A 12541-nucleotide genomic window follows, 5' to 3' on the forward strand; every position below is an offset into this window, starting at 1 on the left:
CTCATCCACGTACCAGGCCTTTCTGGCCACGTAGGGCACCCACTAGGTAAAGCAGGCTGTGCTGGGGGCTTTGGGGGAGGGCGGAGGGCGGTGAGGGGCACGTGTGTGGGCCTCAGGGAGGGGGCAGACTAGGAGCGGGAAGAGACAACATGAGGGCCTGGATTGGAAGAGGGGGCACAGGAGGGGGCGGCTGCTGTCAATTCACCGCTCGGCGCGGGGGTGGCAGTCCTGGGGGTGACTGTAGCGTCCCTGCCCTGCCTCCTCACCCAGTGCTTGGACTCCACACGGCCCAGGAAACCATGACAGCCCGGGACTGCAGAGCTCTGTGCCGGCCTGGGTAGGCAGCGGGCTTCTCCCAGCAATGGGATTGGCAGGGCGGGCAGGGGAGTGGATTCGGCTTCCCTCGGCCCCAGCATCAGAGGCGAGAGGGGAAGCGGGGGGACTCCAGCCCCAGGAATGGCGTGGATCGGGGGTCTGCCCAGCCACTGGGACGGCAGGCGGCTCAGGTGGGAGGGCTGTGGGGTCAGGGTGTGCCTTTATCCAGACTGGAGGAGGGAGGAGAGGGGGCCTCAGGAGAGGGGGCGGGGCCTCAGGGAAGAGGGAGGAGCATCCCTGGGGAAAACCAGCAGCCAGCGCCTGTGACGGTATTTATATGGCACAAGCTAAACCCAGGTGACCAGAGGCCTCTTTAGGAGCTGGGATCACTCCAGCTTCTGGCACAGACAAGGTAAGTGCTGTTTAGTTATTGCAAAACTTTTCAAATGTAGGTGAGAAACCCTGGGGCGAAATCCTGAGTTCTTCGGGGGAAGAGGGGGGGAGATCCGCCTCCAGGATCTGACCCCACTTCCCGAGCTGGTGCCCGGGTGCCCAGGCAGAGGGGTGACGAGAGTAAAGGAACTGCAGCACTGACTCCGCTGCCCCAGGGTGTCTCACTGCGTGGAAGCCCCTCAGTCCCCCACTAACCCCTGATCCCCTCCTTGGCCCCCATTCTACCCCAAGTGCCCCTCCCCCATTTCTTCCCCCCTCCCTCTTGCCCCCCAGCTCCCCTCACCCTGCCCAATGAATAATTCCTTCCTGCCCCCCAGATCCCAGCACATGCCTGGGGGCAGGGAGAGGGTGTGGCCGCTGTTACCGCTCAAGAAAGAGATCGTGGAGTCACTGTGGAGAGTTCTCTGAAAACAGCCACTCAATGTACAGCAGCAGTCAAAAAAAGTGAACAGAATGCTGGGAATCATTAAGAAAGGGATAGATAATAGGACAGAAAATATCATATTGCCTCTGTATAAATCCATGATACGCCCACATCTTGAATACTGCGTGCAGGTGTGGTCGCCCCATCTCAAAAAAGATTGGAAAAGGTTCAGAAAAGGGTAACAAAAACTATTAGGGTATGGAACGGCTTCCATATGAGGAGAGATTAATAAAACTGGGACTTTTCAGCTTGGAAAAGAGACGGCCAAGGGGAGATATGATTGAGGTCTATAAAGTCATGACTGGTGTGGAGAAAGTAGATAAGGACGTGTTGTTTACTCCTTCTCATAACACAAGAACTTGGGGTCACCAAATGAAATTAATAGGCAACAGGTTTAAAAGAAACCAAAGAAAGTATTTCTTCACACAACACACAGTCAACCTGTGGAACTCCTTACCAGAGGATGTTGTGAAGGCCAAGACTATAACAGGATTCAAAAAAGAAACTACATAAATTCATGGAGGACAGGTCCATTAATGGCTATTAGCCAGGATGAGCAGGGATGGTGCCCCTACCCTCTGTTTGCCAGAGACTGGGAATGGGCAACAGGGGATGGATCACTTGATGATTCCCTGTTCTGTTCATTCCCCCTTGGGGCACCTGGCATTGGCCATTGTCAGCAGACAGGATACTGGGCTTGATGGACTTTTGGTCTGACCCAGTCTGGTTGTTCTTATGGACACACCGTGTGGGGGAGTGAGAGGGGCTTTGTTTCCCGCTTCAGAATCCTGGCACATAAATAGGGAGGCAGCGATGAGGACTTAGGGCCACCCCCACATCCTGGAACAAACACAGGTAGGGGGCTCAGGTCCCCCACAGATCCTGGCATGGCCAGAGGGGGCGAGAGAGGGACTCAGACCCACCCCGTGACTAAATCCTGCCACTCGCCTGACACCTTGTCTCCCTTCCCGGTGTCCCACCCCTCCCTACACCCTGTCCTGAGAGCAGAGGGGGGCAGCAGGCAACACACATCCCCTGGGGCGACCAAGCACCCACAAACACTGGCTCCCCAGGAGGTTCTCAGATTTCAGTAGAACCCAAGAGTCCTGGCCACCCTGAGATTGCTCCATTAGGGCCAACTGCAAAGAATGGGATAGACAATCCCCAAAACTGGTGGTTCTTCTAATACTTCGATTCACCAAGCCAGCAACAAAACAGCGTCTGCAATAACTTACTGGTTACTCAGAAGCCAAAACAGCTCCCTTAAAGAAACCAGCCTTGGGCTGCAATCCAGACAGCCAAGTGAAATGTGATAAGGATTACTGAAAATCTTGCTCATCATGTAAAAATACTGGACACATTCCCCACCAGGACAGTGAATATTTCAGCTCTTACCCAAATGCGCTTACAGCCAACTCTTGTGAACTAAACTTAACTTCATTAAAAAAGGAAAGAGAGGGGATTGGTTAAATGATCATTATTCAGCCAGCTATGAATAGAGTTCTTAGGTCAGTTTCTTAGTAAAGATGGTGAGCTTCAGAATTGCAAAGAGTCCTTTCCTGAATCAATTCATTAGGTTATCGTCCCAACTAGACAGGCCAATGTCCGAAATCAGGGTGATCCAGACTGGAACTGGAGACCTCAGTCTTGTGAATCAAACTTCCCCCATGAAGCTTAAGCAGACCTGAGATTACAGGATCAGGGCCCAAGAGTTCTTTTCTACTTCGTGGCTTTGAAGTAAGAGCTTCTCTTTCTAATTAGCTGCATGGTTTAACATAACACAACTGCCCACCTCCCGCCATTTACAAGTAATTCACTGCATACTTCAAAGAGGAATGAAGACAGAGATGTTACTACATTTACCGTTCATCTAAATGTTAACATCTCCTTTGGATCTCTGAATTTACAGAATATAGTGACAGACAGGGACAGTTTGGTTACATTGTCAGCCTCTAACAGTATATATGTAAACACACAAAAAACACAATCATTATCTACTAATATGTTTGTAAAGGTTGAATATGGGCTAGTTAATCTGCTAGTGTTTAACCCCTCTGGGCCCTGTGTCCTCCACCCCCCTTCTGACTCCTAGACCCCACTCCCCTCCCAGAGCCAGGAAAAGAACCCAGGAGTCCAGGCTCCCAGCTAGCACCACCACCTCCTCCTCCTCTAGCCACTAGATCCTGCTCCACTCTCAGAGCCAGGGAAAGCACCCAGAGTCCAGAGTCACAACCCCCTCCCCTTCCAGAGCTGGGGAGAGAAGCCAGGCGCCCTGGTTCCCAGCCCCCCCCTGCTCTAACCAATAGACCCCACTCCCCTCCCAGAGCCAGGGATAGAATCCAGGTGTCCTGGCTCCCTATCTCCCCGCTCTAGCCTGCCCGACCCCACTCCAGATTTACAATTGGATCACTGATGTCAGGATCTGGCCCTTCCCCCCAGCCAGTCCTCCCCTTGCTCTCCCTTCTTCCCCTGATCCTCCTGGATTCATTCGGGGGGGGTGGATTTTGCTGTATGTGGGGGTCCCTCTTTCTGCCTGCCCCACCTCCTAATTGACAAACCCAGAGAGCTCTGGAGAGCTCAGCTCCCTGCACTCTGATCCAGCTGACATCTGCATCAGGGCAGTCCCTGGAAATGCAGCCGCTCCAGCCTAGCTGCCGTGATCCCCACATGGGAGCCCTGTGCTTTACTGCAGACAGGTAACCCGGGGGGCAGGGGAGCCTGGGGGACATGCTCTTCTCTCTCTCTCTCTTCCTGCTGGAGGGAACGGGGCTGTGAGTATTTCAGGAAGGTCACCCTACTGCCTGCAGCTCACATGGGGGATTCAGTTCCCAGCACAACGAGGGGAGATTCATCTTGGGGGTGGGGTGGGGAGCGGGGGTGTGCACAGGTGCATATCTGCACAGCTATCTATTATATGGAATGAGAACTATTCACCCATGTGTCTCATGTCCCAACTACACCAACTGCCCCCTAGTGGACAGAATCAGAATGGCCAGGTTGAATGTGTCCTAGTCCCTGTGCTGCCCACACCCAGCAGCAACTCTCCTTCAGAATCAGCGGGCAATGGGGCAGGTAGGCTATAGCATAGGTTGTTGGAGAGCTCTTCTCTCAGATCCAGGGAGGGTCATAACAGCATGGAGGCTTCTGGGATGCCCCTAGGATGTGTTGTGTCTAGACTGTTGTTCATGAAGCCTCTCTCTGTTTCTCTCCCTATAGGGAAGCTCAGAGACTGAAAGCCACTCCTACGTTCCTGGCATCATCGCACCAGCCATGGCGAGATCTGGTGTCTTCATCCCTCTGCTTCTCCTCTTCCTTCTCCCTCAAGTCTCTCCTGACTGCTACACGGGCACAGCTGAGGAGTGCGAGGAGACCATGACCTTCGTGCCCGCGCACAGCTTGGTGGGGGAGGGCATCGACGTGACCACTCTGGAGTGGACGGGGGCCAATCTGGTGGACACCAGCCTGTGGCGCCGCCCAAATGGCACCTGCACCCTCTGCGAGAACCGGCTGCACGGACGGCAGAAGCAGAAGCTGCCGCTGGCCGTGGTGGACTGGAAGGTCCACATCGCATGCAACCGGGAGTTCAGCAGTTCAGTGGAAGAGTCAGCCGCGGCTGTGGGCCGGGCACTGGCATTGGATGTGAACAACGACTGGATGTCAGAGCTGGAGCTGCTAGAGGATTCCCAGGGCCCAGCCTTGGGGGGGTCCAAATCCCAGCTCACCAGCTATGCTTACCAGAAGGAGCTGCAGGACAAGTACATGTTCGTGCGCCAAGAGGTGCCCTGTGTGTATTACAGGTGAGAATCCCAGGCCTGGCCCCTGCCCCACCCTGCTCCCGGCAGCACGTTGTTCCCTGCTGCCCCCGCCACCCTGCTCTGTGCAGCCCAGCGCCCCCTACTGCTGCAGCGGGGTAATGGGGTAGCACTGACTGCAAGAGGAGAGCGCCTCCTACTGCGCCCCCACCTGCCAGGGAACCCACGGAGTGAGCACTGGGGAAGTGGGGCCAGTTTGTTCAGGGGAAGGTGCCGGGGGGTCTTTCGTTGGCTCCTAACTCCTCTCTCTTTCCCCTCTGGGCAGGTTGAGACTCACTCAACACCCCACACTGACGCCCCAGTTCTCCCAGGCCCTGAGCAGCCTCCCATCCAGCTACGACTCAGCGATATACCGGCCCTTCCTGGCCACGTACGGCACCCACTACGTGAGGCAGGCAGACCTGGGGGGATACGTGCGGCAGCTGACGGCTGTTCAGACCTGCCGGGCAGCGCTGGACGGGCTGACAGCCGCCGAAGTCAAGGTGCACCTGGACTCACAGTTCTTGCAAGACCTGGGCCTGAGCAAGAAGGGCAGCGAGGGCAGTGGGAGCTCCCAGATGCCCTACGTGGAGAAGCGCCTGAAGGTGACGGGTGGCCACAGCTACTCCAAGCAGCTCTTCTCCACCAAGCAAGATGCCAACTCCTTCTCGACCTGGATGGAGAGCCTGAAAGCCAGCCCCGACCTGGTCTCCTACTCTCTGATGCCCATCCACACCTTGGTGAGACCGGGCGACCGCAGGCGGGAGGCGCTGAGGCAGGCAGTGAAGGAGTATGTGGCTGAGCGGGGACACAAGAAGAGTTGCCCTCGAAGCTGCCCACAAGGGAGTCAGATCGACTCCGAGGACCCCTGCAAATGCTACTGCCCCGGCAACCCCCTCACCGACTCCATGTGCTGCTCACTTAAGTGGGGCACGGCCCGGCTGAAGGTCCATGTGCTGCAGGGGACAGACCTGTGGGGAGACACCGTGACCGAAACCGACGCCTTCGTCTCGGTGTTCTTCCAAGGGCAGAGCATGGAGACGGACGTCATTCGTGAGAACAACAACCCCATATGGTCACAAGACCTGGACTTCGGGCCGGTGACACTGCCGCTGAAGCCCGACTTGAAAATCGAGGTATTGGACAAGGACACATGGAGGAAGCAAAGCCTGGGCGTCTGCAACACCTACCTTGAGGTCGGCAGGAGCGAGACACTCACCTGCAGCCTTAAACACGGCCAAGTATCGTATTCGTACACGCTGGAGTGCGGGCCCAACCTGGGAGGCAACAACTGCCATGAGTACGTGCCTGTGAGAGGCTAATGGGCTAAAACCCAGCAGTCCAGGCTCCCAGCCCCCTGCGCTAACCCACTAGCCCCCACTTCCCTCCCAGAGCTGGGGATAGAACCCAGGAGTCCTGGCTCCCAGCCCCCTGCGCTAACCCACTAGCCCCCACTCCCTTTCCTGAGCATTAGCAAGTCTCCCAAGAGAATAAAGCGGCTACACCTTTCCAAACTGACCCTGCCCATCTCAGAGAGAGTGCAGGGGTGGGTTTAGACAAATCCCTTTGTTGTTTTTAGTTGGTCTAGTTTTGCTGCTTCCAACCACAAGTTGCACATTGAAACCATGAAACTAATAAATGTCTGTGTACTCTTGAATTATTGTTTTTATTTTAAAAGGTTCTCCTCGTGCTCGCCAGCCGCCGTGGGCGCTGTTGCCTCCCTATGGCACATGCCTGTGTTGAAGTACATCCCAGAGCAGGACAAGCAATTGGCACATAGTGTGCATTGAACGGGCAGGCCAGAAAGTTCCCACATTTGGGGATGTTTTGTTCATTGAACGGGCGCGGGGATTGGAGGCTTCTCAAATTCTCACGATGGGCGTCTACATTGGCACCGGTTGATCACCGAAACTGCTCCATCCATCCCCTGTCACTCATTTCCATGCCCGCCCATCCTGGCTAATAGCTAATTACCATTGATTGACATATCCTCCATGAACTTATCGAGTTCTCTTTTGAACCCTGTTATGGTCTTGGCCTTCACAGCATCCCCTGGCAAAGAGTTGACATTGAGGGTTCAGGGCGTTGACAATTTAAATGCCATACGGACGCTGGGCAGAGATGACTGGGCCCTTCTGAGATGCTGGAAGGGGTAAATCCGGTCCCAGGGCAGGGGATTGGCTGGCTTGGCAGGGGGTGGGGAATGGGACATGGGGCCTTGCCTCTCTCGTGGGTGCTGGCTCCAACCCAGCCCCAGGGCATTGCACTGGCTGACTCATGGGGGGTGGGGAATGGGGCCTTTCCCCTCTAGGGGCCATTGGCTCCTATCTTAACCCAAGAGCCACACGCCTTTGCCCACCCAAGGGGTGAGTGAGATGCAGCTGCCTCTGGGGCTGAGCAGAGGGGACCTGTCAGGGTGTGGCCATTTCCTTCCCATTTCAAAGGGAACTTCGCAGTCCACATCAAAGCCCCTGGGCACAGGTTGTGTGGGGGCTGGTCGGCAGATGCAGGCAGGATGCTGGGGGCTCCTGGGGCTTGACTCTTTGTGGCCACCTGACTCACAGGCTGCCAGTAAGCGTCTGAGAAGAGACGGCACCGGGATGTGGCCAGAAGCCCCCCGAGCAGACAGCCCTCCGCAGCTCCCACCCCTCCCAGTGAAGAGAAGGAGAATCAAGACCACAGAGGTCAACAGAGCAGGCTGAGCCCTGTGCAAAGAGAAACAAACATCAGCTGGATTGTTTAACAGGTGGGGAAATTGAGGCAGGGAGAGAGCGGGGGTACGCCAAGGTCAGGGAGCTGGGGATAGAGCCCAGGAGTCCTGGCTCCCAGCCCCACCCTCCTCTAACCCACTAGACCCCAATCCCCTCCCTGAGCTGAGGAGGGAACTCTAGTGGGTTAAATCTGTGGGGCCTTGTACAGCAGACACAGAAGAAGGAAGGACACTGAGAGCCTTTGCAATGGAAAATAGTCTGTGGAGCCCTTTACTGTACCAGTAGCGATACCCCCATTCCCAGCCGGCCCCAGAGCGGGGGGGGGGCTCATTGGGAACGGGCCATGGGGCCTTTCGCCTCTAGGGGGCACCAAACTCCACCCTTCCCCAACACAGCTACCAAATGCCCAGGCATTCCCAACACAGTCACCTCCCACCCTTCTGGGAACAGGACACAGGGCCATTCCCCCTTAGGGGGTGCCGGCTCCACTCCAGCCCTAGGGAAGGGGACTGACCGGCTCAGATGGGTGGGGAACGGGCCATGGGGCCTTTCCCCTCTAGGGGGCACCAAACTCCACCCTTCCCCACCACAGCTACCAACTGCCCAGGCATCCCCCACACAGTCACCTCCCACCCCGGCCCTCTTCTGGCCGGCTTGGGCAGATGGGTTATGGGATTCGGGGCCTTTCCTGTCAAGGGGGTGCTTCTGATCCAGCCCCAGGTTTTGGGGGGACTTTACCTTGAGTTTTCATAAGGAACCATCTGGGGCCAGGGGAGAGGACAAGTGGGTAGAGATGAGCCAGAGCTGCTGGGGTTCCTACATATCCTGTCTTCCAGAAGACCTGTCAAGGCTGATCCCCACTCTGGCACTTCGAGTGCAGAAGGTGGGGGCCCGCAAGGACTCCAAAAATTAACAATGGCCAATCCAGGCTGGTATTAAACTCCCAAGGTTACAGCTTTTTTCCAGGGACTGGAGATGCCTGGAGAAGCATCACCGCCGACTGGTGGATGCTGTACTCAGCAGGCCTAAGAGGAGACACATTCAGGTTACTTCAGTGATGAATGACCCCAAAGTGCTCACCCAGCACAGAGATGCAGCCACCTCTGGGGAGGGGCAGCTGGGAAAAGGAGGCAGCTTCTCAGGAGGCAGCAGAGTGGGGAGGGATGGCTGTCTCCTTATTGGTGCCTGGCACCATTGATCCGCATCCCCTGGCCCCTGCTTCCCCTCATTCCCATCAGCCCCTGCTCCACCGCTCTCCTTGGCCCCTCCCCTCCACCACGCTCCCCATCAGCTCCCAGCCTTAGCACGGCCTTCACACTGCCTGTGTTGTACCAAGTGGGGGCCCTCACCCCCAGCCCTTGGCTGCCCCTCTCTTCCCTGGCCCACAGCACCCCCTGCTCTTTGTGTTTGTGGGGGTGTCAGCTGGCCCAACCCCCCACAACAAGCCAGGGAGGGGTCTCTGACCTCCTTGTCTCTCCACTCCCGAGCCCAGCTGTGTCTCACCCACGGCAGCATAAGCCAGATATTGGCTCTCCCCATTAACCCGGCAGGGGGTCAGGACTCCTGGGTTCTCTCCCCAGCTCTGGGAGGGAAGTGGGGGCCGGTGGGTCAGAGCAGGGGAGGGCTGGGACCCAGGACTCCTGGATTCTACCCCGAGCGCTTTATTTTAATTCCTAACCTCTAAGCTGCAATGAGGAGTGACATTTCCCAGTTGCCGTGGCGATTCAATGAAACATGGTCCTCCTGGTGTGATGTCACCTTGCACCTGTTCCTCAGCTGCCCCTCCCCAGAGGTGGCTTCATCCCAGTGCTGGGTGAGCACTTTGGGGTCGTTAGTCACTGAAGTAACCTGAATGTGTCTCCTGTTAGGCCTGTTGTAGTACAGTATCCACCACTAGGGGGCAGTGCTTCTCCAGGCATCTCCAGTCCCCATGAGCGGCTCATTTCCTGTCAGGTCCTTCTGTATGTGCAATAGTCTGACTCAGTGTAGGAGTGTAGAGAGGCTTTATGATTATCCCCTCCCAGAGCTGGGATAGAACCCAGGAGTCTTGGCTCCCAGCCCCACCACTCTGACCCACCAGACCCCACTCCTCTTCCAGAGCTGGGGATAGAACCCAGGAGGGGGCCGAAGCTGGGGACCTTGGAGTCCCAGCTAGAACTGGGCAAAAATGTTTATCAAAAAATACAGATTCATGTTGACAGAAGAAATTTAGGGAATTTGCGTCAACTTCAGAAAATTGTTTCTCGCTCCCCAAAAATGGTCAAAAAATTGGAAACGTTTTGTTATTCCAATTCCAATCAAAATCTCCCATTTTATTTTTAAAAACCCTCAAAGCATTTTATTTGACCAAACATGATATTTTATGTGCTTTCACTTTGCCAAAAAATTTGAAATTTTTTTGTATTAAGCCAAACTAAAACTTCCCCACCCCTGAGGTTTTGGCATCACTCCAAGTCATGCAGTTTGACGAGGATTTGATGTAGGGAAGGACCAGGGAACTACAGTGGATCACAAATTGAATTGAGTGAAGACCGTGATGCAGTTGCAAAAAAGGCTTTAGGAAAGATGTGGACACACTAGAGAGAGTCCAGAGGAGAGCAACAAAAATGAGAAAAGATTTAGAAAACCTGACCTGTGCAGGAAGGTTAAATATCTGGACATATTTAGTCTTGAGAAAAGAAGGGGGACTCGAGAACAGTCTTTAAATATGTTCAGGGCTGGTATAAAGAGGACGGGGATCAACGGTTCAGGTAGGACAAGAAGTAACGGGGTTAATCAGCAGGAAGGGAGATTTAGGTTAGAAGAGAGCAGGAAAAACTTTGATCAGCACAGAAAAGGCCCCTTCCCTGCGTTTCTACCCAGCTGTCCCCTTGTAGGGCCCTGTCTTCTCCCCGCAGGCCCAGCAAGGGCCGATGAGGATTGATGAACCGGCCCCTGGCACAGCTCTGCCCTGATCTCTCTTACAGAGACAGAATCCCAGCCTAATGCAAGGGGCTCAGAGCTCGCGTCAGAGGTTCCGTTGCCAGTAGGTTGACCAGTTCTCCCAAGAGCCAGCTGTGGGGATCAAAAGTTATCTTACTGGTGTGTGACCCTAGCAGATAAAGCTGGAACAGAATTTCACTGGGTCCAAAGTGGGCCAGGCGCTGGGACCAGCTGCCCGCCAGCAGACACCCCCGTTGTTCCTCCATCAGCTGCAGGTGCAGCAGGGTTTAGCCGTAAATCGCTACGGCAGATATTAAGCTTTTCACCCATGGAACCTCGGCACGTGTCCTGATCCCTTGCTTTCGCCTAGCTTCCGTGAGGGCAGCCGCGGCTGGGTGAGCCGGGCCTAGTCTCCTTCCAATGGTCCTGGCGACACCTCCTGGCTTGAATCCGCATGATTCAGGAGGAGACTGGAACTGGGAATGAACGGATCGAATCTGAGGGCTTGGAAATGAAGCTGGATTTGTGGACAAAATCAGGAGCTGTGGCTATTTTGGCCACTGCCCCCTTTGGAGAGAACTCTGGGGTGGCGATGAAGAGGCCGGGTGGACAGATGGGAGCAAGTTTCACCATCAGGGCAGCCACCTGTACCGTCTCCTGGACTCCACCAGGTAGGGTTCTCGATTCTGGTTGGCCGCATTCCTGGAGGTTTCATCACATGACAGAATCTTTAATGAAAGATTAATCTTTAATTCCTGGACATACCCTATCATCCCCCCTCCCCTGGCACTCACATTAGAGACAAACACCTCCATCTGACCGCTTTCCAGCATCTGCTCCTGTTCTTTGTCCAACACCACACCGCTGTCGGCTGCCGAGAGAGTAAGGGACTGGGTCAGCTCCCTTCTCTCCTCTCTAAACCCAACTGAACCTCCCTGAGGCAGGGATAGAACCCAGGTTTCATCAGTCCCGCACCCCCCCCCCCCCGGCTCCAAACAGCTCCCCTCCCGTCCTGGAGGTGGGACTAGAACCCGGGAGGTGGCTGCATCTCAGCACTGGGCGAGCTTTCCTGGTGTGATGTCATCGTGTCGCTGTTCCCCAAGTGCCGATCCCCAGAGGTGGCAGCATTTCATCACCAGGCAGCCCTCCTGGTGTGACATCACCTTGTGACTGTTCCCCAGTTGCCTCTCCCCAGACGTGGCTGCATCTTAGTGCTGAGTGAGTACTTCAGGGTCTTTCATCACTGAAGTAACTTGAATCTGCCTCCTGTTAGGCCTGCTGTAGTATGCTCCCCAATCTGGGTCTATACTGATTATGTGATATGTATGTGATAAGTAGCCCTGCTTGTGAACCTTGTAACCCAGGGATCGGCAGCCTTTCAGAAGTAGTGTGCCGAGTCTTCATTTATTCACTCTGATTTAAGGCTTCGCGTGCCAGTCATACATTTTAACATTTTTAGGTCTCTTTCTGTAAGTCTATAATATATAACTAAACTATTGTTGTATGTAAAGTAAATCAGGTTTTTAAAATGTTGAAGAAGCTTCATTTAAAAATAAATTAAAATGCAGAGCCCCCCAGACCAGTGGCCAGGATCCGAGCACTGTGAGTGCCACTGAAAATCAGCTCGTGTGCTGCCTTCGGCATGCGTGCCATAGGTTGCCTACCCCTGGTGTAACTAACACATGTAATCTCTCATAACTCAAGCCTGACCCCAGATGTGCAGCACCTTCTTCCTTAACTTGTGTAAATTTGATTTTAAACATTAGCTTTAATAAAAAAATTAATATTCACCAGTAGGTGACGATGCTTTTCCATGCATCTCCAGTCCCCGGGAGCTGCTCCTGTAACATCAGTTCCTTCTGTATGTCCTGTAGTCTGACTCAGTGTAGGCATCTAGGGAGGCTTTACGATTATCCCCTCCCAAA

General features: G+C 54.7%; 1 pseudogene; it reads left to right on the forward strand.

Moving 5' to 3' along the window:
- Positions 1–652: 652 nt before the first annotated feature.
- LOC123369764 lies at positions 653–6640 on the forward strand (annotated as a pseudogene).
- The last annotated feature ends 5901 nt before the right edge of the window (positions 6641–12541 follow it).

Source organism: Mauremys mutica, chromosome 4 (genome assembly GCF_020497125.1).
Source record: "Mauremys mutica isolate MM-2020 ecotype Southern chromosome 4, ASM2049712v1, whole genome shotgun sequence".
Taxonomy (NCBI): Eukaryota; Metazoa; Chordata; order Testudines; family Geoemydidae; genus Mauremys; species Mauremys mutica.